At 50.9% G+C, this 19561-nt stretch overlaps 24 non-coding genes across 24 annotated transcripts; 11 read left to right on the top strand and 13 right to left on the bottom strand.

The window, feature by feature from the left end:
- Positions 1–381: 381 nt before the first annotated feature.
- trnal-cag (transfer RNA leucine (anticodon CAG)) lies at positions 382–464 on the bottom strand. Its single transcript has one exon. It is a non-coding gene; the product is annotated as a tRNA-Leu (tRNA).
- Positions 465–1366: 902 nt separating this feature from the next.
- Positions 1367–1448, bottom strand: trnal-cag (transfer RNA leucine (anticodon CAG)). The gene has a single exon. It is a non-coding gene; the product is annotated as a tRNA-Leu (tRNA).
- A 97-nt stretch (positions 1449–1545) lies between these two features.
- Positions 1546–1619, top strand: trnam-cau (transfer RNA methionine (anticodon CAU)). Its single transcript has one exon. It is a non-coding gene; the product is annotated as a tRNA-Met (tRNA).
- Positions 1620–2537: 918 nt separating this feature from the next.
- trnam-cau (transfer RNA methionine (anticodon CAU)) lies at positions 2538–2611 on the top strand. Its single transcript has one exon. It is a non-coding gene; the product is annotated as a tRNA-Met (tRNA).
- Positions 2612–3817: 1206 nt separating this feature from the next.
- On the bottom strand, positions 3818–3900 carry trnal-cag (transfer RNA leucine (anticodon CAG)). Its single transcript has one exon. It is a non-coding gene; the product is annotated as a tRNA-Leu (tRNA).
- Positions 3901–3995: 95 nt separating this feature from the next.
- trnam-cau (transfer RNA methionine (anticodon CAU)) lies at positions 3996–4069 on the top strand. Its single transcript has one exon. It is a non-coding gene; the product is annotated as a tRNA-Met (tRNA).
- Positions 4070–5411: 1342 nt separating this feature from the next.
- trnal-cag (transfer RNA leucine (anticodon CAG)) lies at positions 5412–5494 on the bottom strand. The gene has a single exon. It is a non-coding gene; the product is annotated as a tRNA-Leu (tRNA).
- Positions 5495–5590: 96 nt separating this feature from the next.
- Positions 5591–5664, top strand: trnam-cau (transfer RNA methionine (anticodon CAU)). Its single transcript has one exon. It is a non-coding gene; the product is annotated as a tRNA-Met (tRNA).
- Positions 5665–6869: 1205 nt separating this feature from the next.
- On the bottom strand, positions 6870–6952 carry trnal-cag (transfer RNA leucine (anticodon CAG)). The gene has a single exon. It is a non-coding gene; the product is annotated as a tRNA-Leu (tRNA).
- A 95-nt stretch (positions 6953–7047) lies between these two features.
- trnam-cau (transfer RNA methionine (anticodon CAU)) lies at positions 7048–7121 on the top strand. Its single transcript has one exon. It is a non-coding gene; the product is annotated as a tRNA-Met (tRNA).
- A 1200-nt stretch (positions 7122–8321) lies between these two features.
- Positions 8322–8404, bottom strand: trnal-cag (transfer RNA leucine (anticodon CAG)). The gene has a single exon. It is a non-coding gene; the product is annotated as a tRNA-Leu (tRNA).
- Positions 8405–8500: 96 nt separating this feature from the next.
- On the top strand, positions 8501–8574 carry trnam-cau (transfer RNA methionine (anticodon CAU)). The gene has a single exon. It is a non-coding gene; the product is annotated as a tRNA-Met (tRNA).
- Positions 8575–9778: 1204 nt separating this feature from the next.
- trnal-cag (transfer RNA leucine (anticodon CAG)) lies at positions 9779–9861 on the bottom strand. Its single transcript has one exon. It is a non-coding gene; the product is annotated as a tRNA-Leu (tRNA).
- A 1355-nt stretch (positions 9862–11216) lies between these two features.
- On the bottom strand, positions 11217–11299 carry trnal-cag (transfer RNA leucine (anticodon CAG)). Its single transcript has one exon. It is a non-coding gene; the product is annotated as a tRNA-Leu (tRNA).
- A 95-nt stretch (positions 11300–11394) lies between these two features.
- trnam-cau (transfer RNA methionine (anticodon CAU)) lies at positions 11395–11468 on the top strand. The gene has a single exon. It is a non-coding gene; the product is annotated as a tRNA-Met (tRNA).
- Positions 11469–11690: 222 nt separating this feature from the next.
- On the bottom strand, positions 11691–11773 carry trnal-cag (transfer RNA leucine (anticodon CAG)). Its single transcript has one exon. It is a non-coding gene; the product is annotated as a tRNA-Leu (tRNA).
- Positions 11774–13385: 1612 nt separating this feature from the next.
- On the bottom strand, positions 13386–13467 carry trnal-cag (transfer RNA leucine (anticodon CAG)). The gene has a single exon. It is a non-coding gene; the product is annotated as a tRNA-Leu (tRNA).
- A 115-nt stretch (positions 13468–13582) lies between these two features.
- On the top strand, positions 13583–13656 carry trnam-cau (transfer RNA methionine (anticodon CAU)). The gene has a single exon. It is a non-coding gene; the product is annotated as a tRNA-Met (tRNA).
- Positions 13657–14858: 1202 nt separating this feature from the next.
- Positions 14859–14941, bottom strand: trnal-cag (transfer RNA leucine (anticodon CAG)). Its single transcript has one exon. It is a non-coding gene; the product is annotated as a tRNA-Leu (tRNA).
- A 96-nt stretch (positions 14942–15037) lies between these two features.
- Positions 15038–15111, top strand: trnam-cau (transfer RNA methionine (anticodon CAU)). The gene has a single exon. It is a non-coding gene; the product is annotated as a tRNA-Met (tRNA).
- Positions 15112–17098: 1987 nt separating this feature from the next.
- trnal-cag (transfer RNA leucine (anticodon CAG)) lies at positions 17099–17181 on the bottom strand. The gene has a single exon. It is a non-coding gene; the product is annotated as a tRNA-Leu (tRNA).
- Positions 17182–17276: 95 nt separating this feature from the next.
- trnam-cau (transfer RNA methionine (anticodon CAU)) lies at positions 17277–17350 on the top strand. Its single transcript has one exon. It is a non-coding gene; the product is annotated as a tRNA-Met (tRNA).
- A 1510-nt stretch (positions 17351–18860) lies between these two features.
- trnal-cag (transfer RNA leucine (anticodon CAG)) lies at positions 18861–18943 on the bottom strand. The gene has a single exon. It is a non-coding gene; the product is annotated as a tRNA-Leu (tRNA).
- Positions 18944–19039: 96 nt separating this feature from the next.
- trnam-cau (transfer RNA methionine (anticodon CAU)) lies at positions 19040–19113 on the top strand. The gene has a single exon. It is a non-coding gene; the product is annotated as a tRNA-Met (tRNA).
- Positions 19114–19561: the final 448 nt, after the last annotated feature.

The raw sequence follows: 19561 nt of genomic DNA, 5'->3' as shown, positions 1-19561 counted from the left end.
CGCATCAGATTCAAGGTACTGATGTTTGCCTACAAGATAACCACTGGCTCTGCAGCAATATACTAAAGTCGCTGGTGCAGACCTACGCTTGCTTTCTGCAAGTGAACGATGCCTCGTGGTGCCATCCCAAAGAGGCACAAAATCACTCCTCAAGGACCTTTTCCTGGACTGTTTCCCAGCTGGTGATCGGCCTGCCTATCTCAATTCGAGCAGCGGAGGCTTTAACCCTTTCAAAAAGTGTCTAAAAACTCATCCTTGTCTTCAACGCCTGCCCAATTAATACTGGCATTTGCCTAATGCGTCGTTTTGTCAAAGTTAACGCCCTGCTGGCCCAACGTAGCAGAAGACTGAAGTCTCTGTCTGCAGCCAAAGGGATAGGTCTGTCAGAAGTGGGATTCGAACCCACGCCTCCAGGGGAGACTGCGACCTGAACGCAGCGCCTTAGACCGCTCGGCCATCCTGACACCCTTGCCTGGCTAGAGATGGCCTGTTCTAGCCGCACCTGAAACCCAGGGACCTAGAAGCAACTTTTTCTCTGTTCGGGCCCCCTTTAGCCCACGGGCCTCGTTGGCGCAGTTAGGCAGCGCGTCAGTCTCATAATCTGAAGGTCGTGAGTTCGAGCCTCACACGGGCAGCAATAGCATCCCTCTCATATGCATGTAACACGTGGCCACGTCCTCCTGAGGTTTTGTGAAGTTTCAAAGGCCATATTGCTGCACTGGCCCGGTCCTGAAGATTTGCCTTGTACAACGTTCGGAAGATTAGACCCTTCCGATCAGAGCAGGCCACACAACTCCTTGTCCAAGCTCTTTGTTTTCTCCAGACTGGACTACTGCTATGCTCCCTTGGCGGGTCCTTCCGGCCAACTATCAAGCCTCTGCAACTGGATCCAGGATGCAGCAGCGAGACTGGTCTTCAACGAGCCAAAGAAAGCCCACGTCACACCTCTCTTCATAATTTTGCACTGGCTACCAAATAGCTGTTCGCATCAGATTCAAGGTACTGATGTTTGCCTACAAGATAACCACTGGCTCTGCAGCAATATACCTAAAGTCGCTGGTGCAGACCCTACGCTTGGCTTTCTGCAAGTGAACGATGCCTCGTGGTGCCATCCAAAGAGGCACAAAATCACTCTCAGGACCTTTTCCTGGACTGTTCCCAGCTGGTGGATCGGCCTGCCTATCTCAATTCGGAGCAGCGGAGGCTTTAACCCTTTTCAAAAAGTGTCTAAAAACTCATCCTTGTCTTCAACGCCTGCCCAATTAATACTGGCATTTGCCTAATGCGTCGTTTTGTCAAAGTTAACGCCCTGCTGGCCCAACGTAGCAGAAGACTGAAGTCTCTGTCTGCAGCCAAAGGATAGGTCTGTCAGAAGTGGGATTCGAACCCACGCCTCCAGGGGAGACTGCGACCTGAACGCAGCGCCTTAGACGCTCGGCCATCCTGACACCCCTTGCCTGGCTAGAGATGGCCTGTTCTAGACGCACCTTGAAACCAGGGACCTAGAAGCAACTTTTCTCTGTTCGGGCCCCCTTTAGCCCACGGGCCTCGTTGGCGCAGTTAGGCAGCGCGTCAGTCTCATAATCTGAAGGTCGTGAGTTCGAGCCTCACACGGGGCAGCAAATAGCATCCCTCTCATATGCATGTAACACGTGGCCACGTCCTCCTGAGGTTTTGTGAAGTTTCAAAGGCCATATTGCTGCACTGGCCCGGTCCTGAAGATTTGCCTTGTACAACGTTCGGGAAGATTAGACCCTTCCGATCAGAGCAGGCCACACAACTCCTTGTCCAAGCTCTTTGTTTTCTCCAGACTGGACTACTGCTATGCTCCCTTGGCGGGTCTTCCGGCCAAACTATCAAGCCTCTGCAACTGATCCAGGATGCAGCAGCGAGACTGGTCTTCAACGAGCCAAAGAAAGCCCACGTCACACCTCTCTTCATAATTTTGCACTGGCTACCAATAGCTGTTCGCAATCAGATTCAAGGTATGATGTTTGCCTACAAGATAACCACTGGCTCTGCAGCAATATACCTAAAGTCGCTGGTGCAGACCTACGCTTGCTTTCTGCAAGTGAACGATGCCTCGTGGTGCCATCCCAAAGAGGCACAAAATCACTCTCAAGGACCTTTCCTGGACTGTTCCCAGCTGGTGATCGGCCTGCCTATCTCAATTCGAGCAGCGGAGGCTTTAACCCTTTTCAAAAAGTGTCTAAAAACTCATCCTTGTCTTCAACGCTGCCCAAATTAATACTGGCATTTGCTAATGCGTCGTTTTGTCAAAAGTAACGCCCTGCTGGCCCAACGTAGCAGAAGACTGAAGTCTCTGTCTGGCAGCCAAAGGATAGGTTCTGTCAGAAGTGGGATTCGAACCCCACGCCTCCCAGGGGAGACTGGCGACCCTGAACGCAGCCGGCCTTCAGACCGCTCGGCCATCCCTGACACCCTGCCTGGCTAGAGATGGCCTGTTCGAGCCGCACCTGAAACCAGGGACCTAGAAGCTACTTTTTTCTCTGTTCGGGCCCCCCTTTAGCCCACGGGCCTCGTTGGCGCAGTTAGGCAGCGCGTCAGTCTCATAATCTGAAGGTCGTGAGTTCGAGCCTCACACGGGGCCAGGCTGGTTCTTTTTTTCTGATAACTGAGAGAGCTTAGACCAGGGGTGTCAAACTAAATTCTCTTTAGGGCCCGAGCCCTGTAGATGTTGTTTCCAACCCTTCTCAAACACACCAAGGCATGTATTTTCAAAATTAGCCTGAGGGCATGATTAGTTGGATCAGGTGTGTTCCTATCAGGCTGAATCTAAAACTCTGCAGGTCTCCGGCTTCCAGGGACTGAGTTTGACACCCGTGGCTTAGAAAGAAGAGTGAGGTTCTCTGTCCCCTTTCGTGTGGGTTTCCTGTGTCTCCTGGGGCGCAAAAGGCCACAGCTCCTCTTCAGGGCAGGTGAAAATGATGCTTTGTGGAAAACTGTGAGGTTCCAGGTAAATTCCCTGAATCTCATCCAGCGACATTGCGTGTAGGCCCGTGCAATCCTTTTATTTACAGTGAAGTCAAAATTCTGCATGCATGCTGGCTAATGCTACATGAAGGCAGCAATAGCATCCCTCTCATATGCATGTAACACGTGGCCACGTCCTCCTGAGGTTTTGTGAAGTTTCAAAGGCCATATTGCTGCACTGGCCCGGTCCTGAAGATTTGCCTTGTACAACGTTCGGAAGATTAGACCCTTCCGATCAGAGCAGGCCACACAACTCCTTGTCCAAGCTCTTTGTTTTCTCCAGACTGGACTACTGCTATGCTCCCTTGGCGGGTCTTCCGGCCAAACTATCAAGCCTCTGCAACTGATCCAGGATGCAGCAGCGAGACTGGTCTTCAACGAGCCAAAGAAAGCCCACGTCACACCTCTCTTCATAATTTTGCACTGGCTACCAATAGCTGTTCGCATCAGATTCAAGGTACTGATGTTTGCCTACAAGATAACCACTGGCTCTGCAGCAATATACCTAAAGTCGCTGGTGCAGACCTACGCTTGCTTTCTGCAAGTGAACGATGCCTCGTGGTGCCATCCCAAAGAGGCACAAAATCACTCTCAAGGACCTTTTCCTGGACTGTTCCCAGCTGGTGGATCGGCCTGCCTATCTCAATTCGAGCAGCGGAGGCTTTAACCCTTTTCAAAAAGTGTCTAAAAACTCATCCTTGTCTTCAACGCCTGCCCAATTAATACTGGCATTTGCCTAATGCGTCGTTTTGTCAAAGTTAACGCCCTGCTGGCCCAACGTAGCAGAAGACTGAAGTCTCTGTCTGCAGCCAAAGGATAGGTCTGTCAGAAGTGGGATTCGAACCCACGCCTCCAGGGGAGACTGCGACCTGAACGCAGCGCCTTAGACCGCTCGGCCATCCTGACACCCTTGCCTGGCTAGAGATGGCCTGTTCTAGCCGCACCTGAAACCAGGACCTAGAAGCAACTTTTTCTCTGTTCGGGCCCCCTTTAGCCCACGGGCCTCGTTGGCGCAGTTAGGCAGCGCGTCAGTCTCATAATCTGAAGGTCGTGAGTTCGAGCCTCACACGGGGCAGCAATAGCATCCCTCTCATATGCATGTAACACGTGGCCACATCCTCCTGAGTTTTGTGAAGTTTCAAAGGCCATATTGCTGCACTGGCCCGGTCCTGAAGATTTGCCTTGTACAACGTTCGGAGATTAGACCCTTCCGATCAGAGCAGGCCACACAACTCCTTGTCCAAGCTCTTTGTTTTCTCCAGACTGGACTACTGCTATGCTCCCTGGCGGGTCTTCCGGCCAAACTATCAAGCCTCCTGCAACTGATCCAGGATGCAGCAGCGAGACTGGTCTTCAACGAGCCAAAGAAAGCCCACGTCAACACCTCTCTTCATAATTTTGCACTGGCTACCATAGCTGTCGCAATCAGATTCAAGGTACTGATGTTTGCCTACAAGATAACCACTGGCTCTGCAGCAATATACCTAAAGTCGCTGGTGCAGACCTACGCTTGCTTTCTGCAAGTGAACGATGCTCGTGGTGCCATCCAAAGAGGCACAAAATCACTCTCAAGGACCTTTTCCTGGACTGTTCCCAGCTGGTGGATCGGCCTGCCTATCTCATTCGAGCAGCGGAGGCTTTAACCCTTTTCAAAAAGTGTCTAAAAACTCATCCTTGTCTTCAACGCCTGCCCAATTAATACTGGCATTTGCCTAATGCGTCGTTTTGTCAAAGTTAACGCCCTGCTGGCCCAACGTAGCAGAAGACTGAAGTCTCTGTCTGCAGCCAAAGGATAGGTCTGTCAGAAGTGGGATTCGAACCCACGCCTCCAGGGAGCCACACAACTCCTTGTCCAAGCTCTTTGTTTTCTCCAGACTGGACTACTGCTATGCTCCCTTGGCGGGTCTTCCGGCCAAACTATCAGCCTCTCTGCAACTGATCCAGGATGCAGCAGCGAGACTGGTCTTCAACGAGCCAAGAAAGCCCACGTCACACCTCTCTTCATAATTTGCACTGGCTACCAATAGCTGTTCGCATCAGATTCAAGGTACTGATGTTTGCCTACAAGATAACATGCACTGCTCTGCAGCAATATACCTAAAGTCGCTGGTGCAGACCTACGCTTGCTTTCTGCAAGTGAACGATGCCTCGTGTGCTTCATCCCAAAGAGGCACAAAATCACTCTCAAGGACCTTTTCCTGGACTGTTCCCAGCTGGTGGATCGGCCTGCCTATCTCAATTCGAGCAGCGGAGGCTTTAACCCTTTTCAAAAAGTGTCTAAAAAACTCATCCTTGTCTTCAACGCCTGCCCAATTAATACTGGCATTTGCCTAATGCGTCGTTTTGTCAAAGTTAACGCCCTGCTGGCCCAACGTAGCAGAAGACTGAAGTCTCTGTCTGCAGCCAAAGGATAGGTCTGTCAGAAGTGGGATTCGAACCCACGCCTCCAGGGGAGACTGCGACCTGAACGCAGCGCCTTAGACCGCTCGGCCATCCTGACACCCTTGCCTGGCTAGAGATGGCCTGTTCGAGCCGCACCTGAAACCAGGGACCTAGAAGCTACTTTTTCTCTGTTCGGGCCCCCTTTAGCCCACGGGCCTCGTTGGCGCAGTTAGGCAGCGCGTCAGTCTCATAATCTGAAGGTCGTGAGTTCGAGCCTCACACGGGGCAGGCTGGTTCTTTTTTTCTGATAACTGAGAGAGCTTAGACCAGGGGTGTCAAACTAAATTCCTTTAGGGCCCGAGCCCTGTAGAGTGTTGTTCCAACCCTTCTCAAACACACAAGGCATGTAGTTTTCAAATGAGCCTGAAGGGCATGATTAGTTGGATCAGGTGTGTTCTATCAGGCTTGAATCTAAACTCTGCAGGTCTCCGGCCTTCCAGGGACTGAGTTTGACACCCGTGGCTTAGAAAGAAAGATTGAGGTTCTCTGTCCCCTTTCGTGTGGGTTTCCCTGTGTCTCCTGGGGGCAAAAGGCCACAGCTCCTCTTCAGGGCAGGTGAAATGATGCTTTGTGGAAAACTGTGAGGTTCCAGGTAAATTCCCTGAATCTCATCCAGCGACATTGCGTGTAGGCCCGTGCAATCCTTTTATTTACAGTGAAGTCAAAATTCTGCATGCATGCTGGCTAATGCTACATGAAGGCAGCAATAGCATCCCTCTCATATGCATGTAACACGTGGCCACGTCCTCCTGAGGTTTTGTGAAGTTTCAAAGGCCATATTGCTGCACTGGCCCGGTCCTGAAGATTTGCCTTGTACAACGTTCGGAAGATTAGACCCTTCCGATCAGAGCAGGCCACACAACTCCTTGTCCAAGCTCTTTGTTTTCTCCAGACTGGACTACTGCTATGCTCCCTTGGCGGGTCTTCCGGCACGTACTATCAAGCCTCTGCAACTGATCCAGGATGCAGCAGCGAGACTGGTCTTCAACGAGCCAAAGAAAGCCCACGTCACACCTCTCTTCATAATTTTGCACTGGCTACCAATAGCTGTTCGCATCAGATTCAAGGTACTGATGTTTGCCTACAAGATAACCACTGGCTCTGCAGCAATATACCTAAAGTCGCTGGTGCAGACCTACGCTTGCTTTCTGCAAGTGAACGATGCCTCGTGGTGCCATCCCAAAGAGGCACAAAATCACTCTCAAGGACCTTTTCCTGGACTGTTCCCAGCTGGTGGATCGGCCTGCCTATCTCAATTCGAGCAGCGGAGGCTTTAACCCTTTTCAAAAAGTGTCTAAAAACTCATCCTTGTCTTCAACGCCTGCCCAATTAATACTGGCATTTGCCTAATGCGTCGTTTTGTCAAAGTTAACGCCCTGCTGGCCCAACGTAGCAGAAGACTGAAGTCTCTGTCTGCAGCCAAAGGATAGGTCTGTCAGAAGTGGGATTCGAACCCACGCCTCCAGGGGAGACTGCGACCTGAACGCAGCGCCTTAGACCGCTCGGCCATCCTGACACCCTTGCCTGGCTAGAGATGGCCTGTTCGAGCCGCACCTGAAACCAGGGACCTAGAAGCTACTTTTTCTCTGTTCGGGCCCCTTTAGCCCACGGGCCTCGTTGGCGCAGTTAGGCAGCGCGTCAGTCTCATAATCTGAAGGTCGTGAGTTCGAGCCTCACACGGGGCAGGCTGGTTCTTTTTTTGATAACTGAGAGAGCTTAGACCAGGGGTGTCAAACTAAATTCCTTTAGGGCCGAGCCCTGTAGAGTGTTGTTCCAACCCTTCTCAAACACACAAGGCATGTAGTTTTCAAATGAGCCTGAAGGGCATGATTAGTTGGATCAGGTGTGTTCTATCAGGCTTGAATCTAAACTCTGCAGGTCTCCGGCCTTCCAGGGACTGAGTTTGACACCCGTGGCTTAGAAAGAAAGATTGAGGTTCTCTGTCCCCTTTCGTGTGGGTTTCCCTGTGTCTCCTGGGGGCAAAAGGCCACAGCTCCTCTTCAGGGCAGGTGAAATGATGCTTTGTGGAAAACTGTGAGGTTCCAGGTAAATTCCCTGAATCTCATCCAGCGACATTGCGTGTAGGCCCGTGCAATCCTTTTATTTACAGTGAAGTCAAAATTCTGCATGCATGCTGGCTAATGCTACATGAAGGCAGCAATAGCATCCCTCTCATATGCATGTAACACGTGGCCACGTCCTCCTGAGGTTTTGTGAAGTTTCAAAGGCCATATTGCTGCACTGGCCCGGTCCTGAAGATTTGCCTTGTACAACGTTCGGAAGATTAGACCCTTCCGATCAGAGCAGGCCACACAACTCCTTGTCCAAGCTCTTTGTTTTCTCCAGACTGGACTACTGCTATGCTCCCTTGGCGGGTCTTCCGGCAAACTATCAAGCCTCTGCAACTGATCCAGGATGCAGCAGCGAGACTGGTCTTCAACGAGCCAAAGAAAGCCCACGTCACACCTCTCTTCATAATTTTGCACTGGCTACCAATAGCTGTTCGCATCAGATTCAAGGTACTGATGTTTGCCTACAAGATAACCACTGGCTCTGCAGCAATATACCTAAAGTCGCTGGTGCAGACCTACGCTTGCTTTCTGCAAGTGAACGATGCCTCGTGGTGCCATCCCAAAGAGGCACAAAATCACTCTCAAGGACCTTTTCCTGGACTGTTCCCAGCTGGTGGATCGGCCTGCCTATCTCAATTCGAGCAGCGGAGGCTTTAACCCTTTTCAAAAAGTGTCTAAAAACTCATCCTTGTCTTCAACGCCTGCCCAATTAATACTGGCATTTGCCTAATGCGTCGTTTTGTCAAAGTTAACGCCCTGCTGGCCCAACGTAGCAGAAGACTGAAGTCTCTGTCTGCAGCCAAAGGATAGGTCTGTCAGAAGTGGGATTCGAACCCACGCCTCCAGGGGAGACTGCGACCTGAACGCAGCGCCTTAGACCGCTCGGCCATCCTGACACCCTTGCCTGGCTAGAGATGGCCTGTTCGAGCCGCACCTGAAACCAGGGACCTAGAAGCTACTTTTTCTCTGTTCGGGCCCCCTTTAGCCCACGGGCCTCGTTGGCGCAGTTAGGCAGCGCGTCAGTCTCATAATCTGAAGGTCGTGAGTTCGAGCCTCACACGGGGCAGGCTGGTTCTTTTTTTCTGATAACTGAGAGAGCTTAGACCAGGGGTGTCAAACTAAATTCCTTTAGGGCCCGAGCCCTGTAGAGTGTTGTTCCAACCCTTCTCAAACACACAAGGCATGTAGTTTTCAAATGAGCCTGAAGGGCATGATTAGTTGGATCAGGTGTGTTCTATCAGGCTTGAATCTAAACTCTGCAGGTCTCCGGCCTTCCAGGGACTGAGTTTGACACCCGTGGCTTAGAAAGAAAGATTGAGGTTCTCTGTCCCCTTTCGTGTGGGTTTCCCTGTGTCTCCTGGGGGCAAAAGGCCACAGCTCCTCTTCAGGGCAGGTGAAATGATGCTTTGTGGAAAACTGTGAGGTTCCAGGTAAATTCCCTGAATCTCATCCAGCGACATTGCGTGTAGGCCCGTGCAATCCTTTTATTTACAGTGAAGTCAAAATTCTGCATGCATGCTGGCTAATGCTACATGAAGGCAGCAATAGCATCCCTCTCATATGCATGTAACACGTGGCCACGTCCTCCTGAGGTTTTGTGAAGTTTCAAAGGCCATATTGCTGCACTGGCCCGGTCCTGAAGATTTGCCTTGTACAACGTTCGGAAGATTAGACCCTTCCGATCAGAGCAGGCCACACAACTCCTTGTCCAAGCTCTTTGTTTTCTCCAGACTGGACTACTGCTATGCTCCCTTGGCGGGTCTTCCGGCACGTACTATCAAGCCTCTGCAACTGATCCAGGATGCAGCAGCGAGACTGGTCTTCAACGAGCCAAAGAAAGCCCACGTCACACCTCTCTTCATAATTTTGCACTGGCTACCAATAGCTGTTCGCATCAGATTCAAGGTACTGATGTTTGCCTACAAGATAACCACTGGCTCTGCAGCAATATACCTAAAGTCGCTGGTGCAGACCTACGCTTGCTTTCTGCAAGTGAACGATGCCTCGTGGTGCCATCCAAAGAGGCACAAAATCACTCTCAAGGACCTTTTCCTGGACTGTTCCCAGCTGGTGGATCGGCCTGCCTATCTCAATTCGAGCAGCGGAGGCTTTAACCCTTTTCAAAAAGTGTCTAAAAACTCATCCTTGTCTTCAACGCCTGCCCAATTAATACTGGCATTTGCCTAATGCGTCGTTTTGTCAAAGTTAACGCCCTGCTGGCCCAACGTAGCAGAAGACTGAAGTCTCTGTCTGCAGCCAAAGGATAGGTCTGTCAGAAGTGGGATTCGAACCCACGCCTCCAGGGGAGACTGCGACCTGAACGCAGCGCCTTAGACCGCTCGGCCATCCTGACACCCTTGCCTGGCTAGAGATGGCCTGTTCGAGCCGCACCTGAAACCAGGGACCTAGAAGCTACTTTTTCTCTGTTCGGGCCCCTTTAGCAGTTAGGCAGCGCGTCAGTCTCATAATCTGAAGGTCGTGAGTTCGAGCCTCACACGGGGCAGGCTGGTTCTTTTTTTCTGATAACTGAGAGAGCTTAGACCAGGGGTGTCAAACTAAATTCCTTTAGGGCCCGAGCCCTGTAGAGTGTTGTTCCAACCCTTCTCAAACACACAAGGCATGTAGTTTTCAAATGAGCCTGAAGGGCATGATTAGTTGGATCAGGTGTGTTCTATCAGGCTTGAATCTAAACTCTGCAGGTCTCCGGCCTTCCAGGGACTGAGTTTGACACCCGTGGCTTAGAAAGAAAGATTGAGGTTCTCTGTCCCCTTTCGTGTGGGTTTCCCTGTGTCTCCTGGGGGCAAAAGGCCACAGCTCCTCTTCAGGGCAGGTGAAATGATGCTTTGTGGAAAACTGTGAGGTTCCAGGTAAATTCCCTGAATCTCATCCAGCGACATTGCGTGTAGGCCCGTGCAATCCTTTTATTTACAGTGAAGTCAAAATTCTGCATGCATGCTGGCTAATGCTACATGAAGGCAGCAATAGCATCCCTCTCATATGCATGTAACACGTGGCCACGTCCTCCTGAGGTTTTGTGAAGTTTCAAAGGCCATATTGCTGCACTGGCCCGGTCCTGAAGATTTGCCTTGTACAACGTTCGGAAGATTAGACCCTTCCGATCAGAGCAGGCCACACAACTCCTTGTCCAAGCTCTTTGTTTTCTCCAGACTGGACTACTGCTATGCTCCCTTGGCGGGTCTTCCGGCACGTACTATCAAGCCTCTGCAACTGATCCAGGATGCAGCAGCGAGACTGGTCTTCAACGAGCCAAAGAAAGCCCACGTCACACCTCTCTTCATAATTTTGCACTGGCTACCAATAGCTGTTCGCATCAGATTCAAGGTACTGATGTTTGCCTACAAGATAACCACTGGCTCTGCAGCAATATACCTAAAGTCGCTGGTGCAGACCTACGCTTGCTTTCTGCAAGTGAACGATGCCTCGTGGTGCCATCCCAAAGAGGCACAAAATCACTCTCAAGGACCTTTTCCTGGACTGTTCCCAGCTGGTGGATCGGCCTGCCTATCTCAATTCGAGCAGCGGAGGCTTTAACCCTTTTCAAAAAGTGTCTAAAAACTCATCCTTGTCTTCAACGCCTGCCCAATTAATACTGGCATTTGCCTAATGCGTCGTTTTGTCAAAGTTAACGCCCTGCTGGCCCAACGTAGCAGAAGACTGAAGTCTCTGTCTGCAGCCAAAGGATAGGTCTGTCAGAAGTGGGATTCGAACCCACGCCTCCAGGGGAGACTGCGACCTGAACGCAGCGCCTTAGACCGCTCGGCCATCCTGACACCCTTGCCTGGCTAGAGATGGCCTGTTCGAGCCGCACCTGAAACCAGGGACCTAGAAGCTACTTTTTCTCTGTTCGGCCCCCTTTAGCCCACGGGCCTCGTTGGCGCAGTTAGGCAGCGCGTCAGTCTCATAATCTGAAGGTCGTGAGTTCGAGCCTCACACGGGGCAGGCTGGTTCTTTTTTTCTGATAACTGAGAGAGCTTAGACCAGGGGTGTCAAACTAAATTCCTTTAGGGCCCGAGCCCTGTAGAGTGTTGTTCCAACCCTTCTCAAACACACAAGGCATGTAGTTTTCAAATGAGCCTGAAGGGCATGATTAGTTGGATCAGGTGTGTTCTATCAGGCTTGAATCTAAACTCTGAAGTCTCGTCTGCAGCCAAAGGATAGGTCTGTCAGAAGTGGGATTCGAACCCACGCCTCCAGGGGAGACTGCGACCTGAACGCAGCGCCTTAGACCGCTCGGCAATCCTGACACCCTTGCCTTTTGTGAAGTTCAAAGGCTGCCCGGTCCTGAAGATTTGCCTTGTACAACGTTCGGAAGATTAGACCCTTCCGATCAGAGCAGGCCACACAACTCCTTGTCCAAGCTCTTTGTTTTCTCCAGACTGGACTACTGCTATGCTCCCTTGGCGGGTCTTCCGGCACGTACTATCAAGCCTCTGCAACTGATCCAGGATGCAGCAGCGAGACTGGTCTTCAACGAGCCAAAGAAAGCCCACGTCACACCTCTCTTCATAATTTTGCACTGGCTACCAATAGCTGTTCGCATCAGATTCAAGGTACTGATGTTTGCCTACAAGATAACCACTGGCTCTGCAGCAATATACCTAAAGAGCGCGTCAGTCTCATAATCTGAAGGTCGTGAGTTCGAGCCTCACACGGGAGCAGGCTGGTTCTTTTTTCTGATAACTGAGAGAGCTTAGACCAGGGGTGTCAAACTAAATTCCTTTAGGGCCCGAGCCCTGTAGAGTGTTGTTCCAACCCTTCTCAAACACACAAGGCATGTAGTTTTCAAATGAGCCTGAAGGCATGATTAGTTGGATCAGGTGTGTTCTATCAGGCTTGAATCTAAACTCTGCAGGTCTCCGGCCTCCAGGGACTGAGTTTGACACCCGTGGCTTAGAAAGAAAGATTGAGGTTCTCTGTCCCCTTTCGTGTGGGTTTCCCTGTGTCTCCTGGGGGCAAAAGGCCACAGCTCCTCTCAGGGCAGGTGAAATGATGCTTTGTGGAAAACTGTGAGGTTCCAGGTAAATTCCCTGAATCTCATCCAGCGACATTGCGTGTAGGCCCGTGCAATCCTTTTATTTACAGTGAAGTCAAATTCTGCATGCATGCTGGCTAATGCTACATGAAGGCAGCAATAGCATCCCTCTCATATGCATGTAACACGTGGCCCACGTCCTCCTGAGGTTTGTGAAGTTTCAAAGGCCATATTGCTGCACTGGCCCGGTCCTGAAGATTTGCCTTGTACAACGTTCGGAAGATTAGACCCTTCCGATCAGAGCAGGCCACACAACTCCTTGTCCAAGCTCTTTGTTTTCTCCAGACTGGACTACTGCTATGCTCCCTTGGCGGGTCTTCCGCACGTACTATCAAGCCTCTGCAACTGATCCAGGATGCAGCAGCGAGACTGGTCTTCAACGAGCCAAAGAAAGCCCACGTCACACCTCTCTCATAATTTTGCACTGGCTACCAATAGCTGTTCGCCATCAGATTCAAGGTACTGATGTTTGCCTACAAGATAACCACTGGCTCTGCAGCAATATACCTAAAGTCGCTGGTGCAGACCTACGCTTGCTTTCTGCAAGTGAACGATGCCTCGTGGTGCCATCCCAAAGAGGCACAAAATCACTCTCAAGGACCTTTTCCTGGACTGTTCCCAGCTGGTGGATCGGCCTGCCTATCTCAATTCGAGCAGCGGAGGCTTAACCCTTTTCAAAAAGTGTCTAAAAACTCATCCTTGTCTTCAACGCCTGCCCAATTAATACTGGCATTTGCCTAATGCGTCGTTTTGTCAAAGTTAACGCCCTGCTGGCCCAACGTAGCAGAAGACTGAAGTCTCTGTCTGCAGCCAAAGGATAGGTCTGTCAGAAGTGGGATTCGAACCCACGCCTCCAGGGGAGACTGCGACCTGAACGCAGCGCCTTAGACCGCTCGGCATCCTGACACCCTTGCCTGGCTAGAGATGGCCTGTGCCTGCTAGAGATGGCCTGTTCGAGCCGCACCTGAAAACCAGGGACCAGAAGCTACTTTTTCTCTGTTCGGGCCCCCTTTAGCCCACGGCCTCGTTGGCGCAGTTAGGCAGCGCGTCAGTCTCATAATCTGAAGGTCGTGAGTTCGAGCCTCACACGGGGCAGGCTGGTTCTTTTTTCTGATAACTGAGAGAGCTTAGACCAGGGTGTCAAACTAAATTCCTTTAGGCCCGAGCCCTGTAGAGTGTTGTTCCAACCCTTCTCAAACACACAAGGCATGTAGTTTTCAAATGAGCCTGAAGGGCATGATTAGTTGGATCAGGTGTGTTCTATCAGGCTTGAATCTAAACTCTGCAGGTCTCCGGCCTTCCAGGGACTGAGTTTGACACCCGTGGCTTAGAAAGAAAGATTGAGGTTCTCTGTCCCCTTTCGTGTGGGTTTCCCTGTGTCTCCTGGGGGCAAAAGGCCACAGCTCCTCTTCAGGGCAGGTGAAATGATGCTTTGTGGAAAACTGTGAGGTTCCAGGTAAATTCCCTGAATCTCATCCAGCGACATTGCGTGTAGGCCCGTGCAATCCTTTTATTTACAGTGAAGTCAAAATTCTGCATGCATGCTGGCTAATGCTACATGAAGGCAGCAATAGCATCCCTCTCATATGCATGTAACACGTGGCCACGTCCTCCTGAGGTTTTGTGAAGTTTCAAAGGCCATATTGCTGCACTGGCCCGGTCCTGAAGATTTGCCTTGTACAACGTTCGGAAGATTAGACCCTTCCGATCAGAGCAGGCCACACAACTCCTTGTCCAAGCTCTTTGTTTTCTCCAGACTGGACTACTGCTATGCTCCCTTGGCGGGTCTTCCGGCACAAACTATCAAGCCTCTGCAACTGATCCAGGATGCAGCAGCGAGACTGGTCTTCAACGAGCCAAAGAAAGCCCACGTCACACCTCTCTTCATAATTTTGCACTGGCTACCAATAGCTGTTCGCATCAGATTCAAGGTACTGATGTTTGCCTACAAGATAACCACTGGCTCTGCAGCAATATACCTAAAGTCGCTGGTGCAGACCTACGCTTGCTTTCTGCAAGTGAACGATGCCTCGTGGTGCCATCCCAAAGAGGCACAAAATCACTCTCAAGGACCTTTTCCTGGACTGTTCCCAGCTGGTGGATCGGCCTGCCTATCTCAATTCGAGCAGCGGAGGCTTTAACCCTTTTCAAAAAGTGTCTAAAAACTCATCCTTGTCTTCAACGCCTGCCCAATTAATACTGGCATTTGCCTAATGCGTCGTTTTGTCAAAGTTAACGCCCTGCTGGCCCAACGTAGCAGAAGACTGAAGTCTCTGTCTGCAGCCAAAGGATAGGTCTGTCAGAAGTGGGATTCGAACCCACGCCTCCAGGGGAGACTGCGACCTGAACGCAGCGCCTTAGACCGCTCGGCCATCCTGACACCCTTGCCTGGCTAGAGATGGCCTGTTCGAGCCGCACCTGAAACCAGGGACCTAGAAGCTACTTTTTCTCTGTTCGGGCCCCCTTTAGCCCACGGGCCTCGTTGGCGCAGTTAGGCAGCGCGTCAGTCTCATAATCTGAAGGTCGTGAGTTCGAGCCTCACACGGGGCAGGCTGGTTCTTTTTTCTGATAACTGAGAGAGCTTAGACCAGGGGTGTCAAACTAAATTCCTTTAGGGCCCGAGCCCTGTAGAGTGTTGTTCCAACCCTTCTCAAACACACAAGGCATGTAGTTTTCAAATGAGCCTGAAGGGCATGATTAGTTGGATCAGGTGTGTTCTATCAGGCTTGAATCTAAACTCTGCAGGTCTCCGGCCTTCCAGGGACTGAGTTTGACACCCGTGGCTTAGAAAGAAAGAGTGAGGTTCTCTGTCCCCTTTCGTGTGGGTTTCCCTGTGTCTCCTGGGGGCAAAAGGCCACAGCTCCTCTTCAGGGCAGGTGAAATGATGCTTTGTGGAAAACTGTGAGGTTCCAGGTAAATTCCCTGAATCTCATCCAGCGACATTGCGTGTAGGCCCGTGCAATCCTTTTATTTACAGTGAAGTCAAAATTCTGCATGCATGCTGGCTAATGCTACATGAAGGCAGCAATAGCATCCCTCTCATATGCATGTAACACGTGGCCACGTCCTCCTGAGGTTTTGTGAAGTTTCAAAGGCCATATTGCTGCACTGGCCCGGTCCTGAAGATTTGCCTTGTACAACGTTCGGAAGATTAGACCCTTCCGATCCCTCTGCAACTGATCAGGATTGCAGCAGCGAGACTGGTCTTCAACGAGCCAAAGAAAGCCCACGTCACACCTCTCTTCATAATTTTGCACTGGCTACCAATAGCTGTTCGCATCAGATTCAAGGTACTGATGTTTGCCTACAAGATAACCACTGGCTCTGCAGCAATATACCTAAAGTCGCTGGTGCAGACCTACGCTTGCTTTCTGCAAGTGAACGATGCCTCGTGGTGCCATCCCAAAGAGGCACAAAATCACTCTCAAGGACCTTTTCCTGGACTGTTCCTGTAGTTTTTCAAATGAGCCTGAAGGCATGATTAGTCTGGATCAGGTGTGTTTTCTAATCAGGCTTGAATCTAAACTCTGCAGGTCTCCGGCCTTCAGGGACTGAGTTTGACACCCGTGGCTTAGAAAGAAGATTGAGGTTCTCTGTCCCTTTCGTGTGGGTTTCCCTGTGTCTCCTGGGGGCAAAAGGCCACAGCTCCTCTTCAGGGCAGGTGAAATGATGCTTTGTGGAAAACTGTGAGGTTCCAGGTAAATTCCCTGAATCTCATCCAGCGACATTGCGTGTAGGCCCGTGCAATCCTTTTATTTACAGTGAAGTCAAAATTCTGCATGCATGCTGGCTAATGCTACATGAAGGCAGCAATAGCATCCCTCTCATATGCATGTAACACGTGGCCACGTCCTCCTGAGGTTTTGTGAAGTTTCAAAGGCCATATTGCTGCACTGGCCCGGTCCTGAAGATTTGCCTTGTACAACGTTCGGAAGATTAGACCCTTCCGATCAGAGCAGGCCACACAACTCCTTGTCCAAGCTCTTTGTTTTCTCCAGACTGGACTACTGCTATGCTCCCTTGGCGGGTCTTCCGGCCAACTATCAAGCCTCTGCAACTGATCCAGGATGCAGCAGCGAGACTGGTCTTCAACGAGCCAAAGAAAGCCCACGTCACACCTCTCTTCATAATTTTGCACTGGCTACCAATAGCTGTTCGCATCAGATTCAAGGTACTGATGTTTGCCTACAAGATAACCACTGGCTCTGCAGCAATATACCTAAAGTCGCTGGTGCAGACCTACGCTTGCTTTCTGCAAGTGAACGATGCCTCGTGGTGCCATCCCAAAGAGGCACAAAATCACTCTCAAGGACCTTTTCCTGGACTGTTCCCAGCTGGTGGATCGGCCTGCCTATCTCAATTCGAGCAGCGGAGGCTTTAACCCTTTTCAAAAAGTGTCTAAAAACTCATCCTTGTCTTCAACGCCTGCCCAATTAATACTGGCATTTGCCTAATGCGTCGTTTTGTCAAAGTTAACGCCCTGCTGGCCCAACGTAGCAGAAGACTGAAGTCTCTGTCTGCAGCCAAAGGATAGGTCTGTCAGAAGTGGGATTCGAACCCACGCCTCCAGGGGAGACTGCGACCTGAACGCAGCGCCTTAGACCGCTCGGCCATCCTGACACCCTTGCCTGGCTAGAGATGGCCTGTTCGAGCCGCACCTGAAACCAGGGACCTAGAAGCTACTTTTTCTCTGTTCGGGCCCCTTTAGCCCACGGGCCTCGTTGGCGCAGTTAGGCAGCGCGTCAGTCTCATAATCTGAAGGTCGTGAGTTCGAGCCTCACACGGGGCAGGCTGGTTCTTTTTTTCTGATAACTGAGAGAGCTTAGACCAGGGGTGTCAAACTAAATTCCTTTAGGGCCCGAGCCCTGTAGAGTGTTGTTCCAACCCTTCTCAAACACACAAGGCATGTAGTTTTCAAATGAGCCTGAAGGGCATGATTAGTTGGATCAGGTGTGTTCTATCAGGCTTGAATCTAAACTCTGCAGGTCTCCGGCCTTCCAGGGACTGAGTTTGACACCCGTGGCTTAGAAAGAAAGATTGAGGTTCTCTGTCCCTTTCGTGTGGGTTTCCCTGTGTCTCCTGGGGGCAAAAGGCCACAGCTCCTCTTCAGGGCAGGTGAAATGATGCTTTGTGGAAAAGGGGTGTCAAACTAAATTCCTTTAGGGCCCGAGCCCTGTAGAGTGTTGTTCCAACCCTTCTCAAACACACAAGGCATGTAGTTTTCAAATGAGCCTGAAGGGCATGATTAGTTGGATCAGGTGTGTTCTATCAGGCTTGAATCTAAACTCTGCAGGTCTCCGGCCTTCCAGGGACTGAGTTTGACACCCGTGGCTTAGAAAGAAAGTGAGGTTCTCTGTCCCCTTTCGTGTGGGTTTCCCTGTGTCTCCTGGGGGCAAAAGGCCACAGCTCCTCTTCAGGGCAGGTGAAATGATGCTTTGTGGAAAACTGTGAGGTTCCAGGTAAATTCCCTGAATCTCATCCAGCGACATTGCGTGTAGGCCCGTGCAATCCTTTTATTTACAGTGAAGTCAAAATTCTGCATGCATGCTGGCTAATGCTACATGAAGGCAGCAATAGCATCCCTCTCATATGCATGTAACACGTGGCCACGTCCTCCTGAGGTTTTGTGAAGTTTCAAAGGCCATATTGCTGCACTGGCCCGGTCCTGAAGATTTGCCTTGTACAACGTTCGGAAGATTAGACCCTTCCGATCAGAGCAGGCCACACAACTCCTTGTCCAAGCTCTTTGTTTTCTCCAGACTGGACTACTGCTATGCTCCCTTGGCGGGTCTTCCGGCACGTACTATCAAGCCTCTGCAACTGATCCAGGATGCAGCAGCGAGACTGGTCTTCAACGAGCCAAAGAAAGCCCACGTCACACCTCTCTTCATAATTTTGCACTGGCTACCAATAGCTGTTCGCATCAGATTCAAGGTACTGATGTTTGCCTACAAGATAACCACTGGCTCTGCAGCAATATACCTAAAGTCGCTGGTGCAGACCTACGCTTGCTTCTGCAAGTGAACGATGCCTCGTGGTGCCATCCCAAAGAGGCACAAAATCACTCTCAAGGACCTTTTCCTGGACTGTTCCCAGCTGGTGGATCGGCCTGCCTATCTCAATTCGAGCAGCGGAGGCTTTAACCCTTTTCAAAAAGTGTCTAAAAACTCATCCTTGTCTTCAACGCCTGCCCAATTAATACTGGCATTTGCCTAATGCGTCGTTTTGTCAAAGTTAACGCCCTGCTGGCCCAACGTAGCAGAAGACTGAAGTCTCTGTCTGCAGCCAAAGGATAGGTCTGTCAGAAGTGGGATTCGAACCCACGCCTCCAGGGGAGACTGCGACCTGAACGCAGCGCCTTAGACCGCTCGGCCATCCTGACACCCTTGCCTGGCTAGAGATGGCCTGTTCGAGCCGCACCTGAAACCAGGGACCTAGAAGCTACTTTTTCTCTGTTCGGGCCCCCTTTAGCCCACGGGCCTCGTTGGCGCAGTTAGGCAGCGCGTCAGTCTCATAATCTGAAGGTCGTGAGTTCGAGCCTCACACGGGGCAGGCTGGTTCTTTTTTTCTGATAACTGAGAGAGCTTAGACCAGGGGTGTCAAACTAAATTCCTTTAGGGCCCGAGCCCTGTAGAGTGTTGTTCCAACCCTTCTCAAACACACAAGGCATGTAGTTTTCAAATGAGCCTGAAGGGCATGATTAGTTGGATCAGGTGTGTTCTATCAGGCTTGAATCTAAACTCTGCAGGTCTCCGGCCTTCCAGGGACTGAGTTTGACACCCGTGGCTTAGAAAGAAAGAGTGAGGTTCTCTGTCCCCTTTCGTGTGGGTTTCCCTGTGTCTCCTGGGGGCAAAAGGCCACAGCTCCTCTTCAGGGCAGGTGAAATGATGCTTTGTGGAAAACTGTGAGGTTCCAGGTAAATTCCCTGAATCTCATCCAGCGACATTGCGTGTAGGCCCGTGCAATCCTTTTATTTACAGTGAAGTCAAAATTCTGCATG

This window comes from Carassius auratus, unplaced genomic scaffold (assembly GCF_003368295.1).
Source record: "Carassius auratus strain Wakin unplaced genomic scaffold, ASM336829v1 scaf_tig00021499, whole genome shotgun sequence".
Taxonomy (NCBI): Eukaryota; Metazoa; Chordata; class Actinopteri; order Cypriniformes; family Cyprinidae; genus Carassius; species Carassius auratus.
This window is presented reverse-complemented; position numbering and strand designations above follow the sequence as displayed.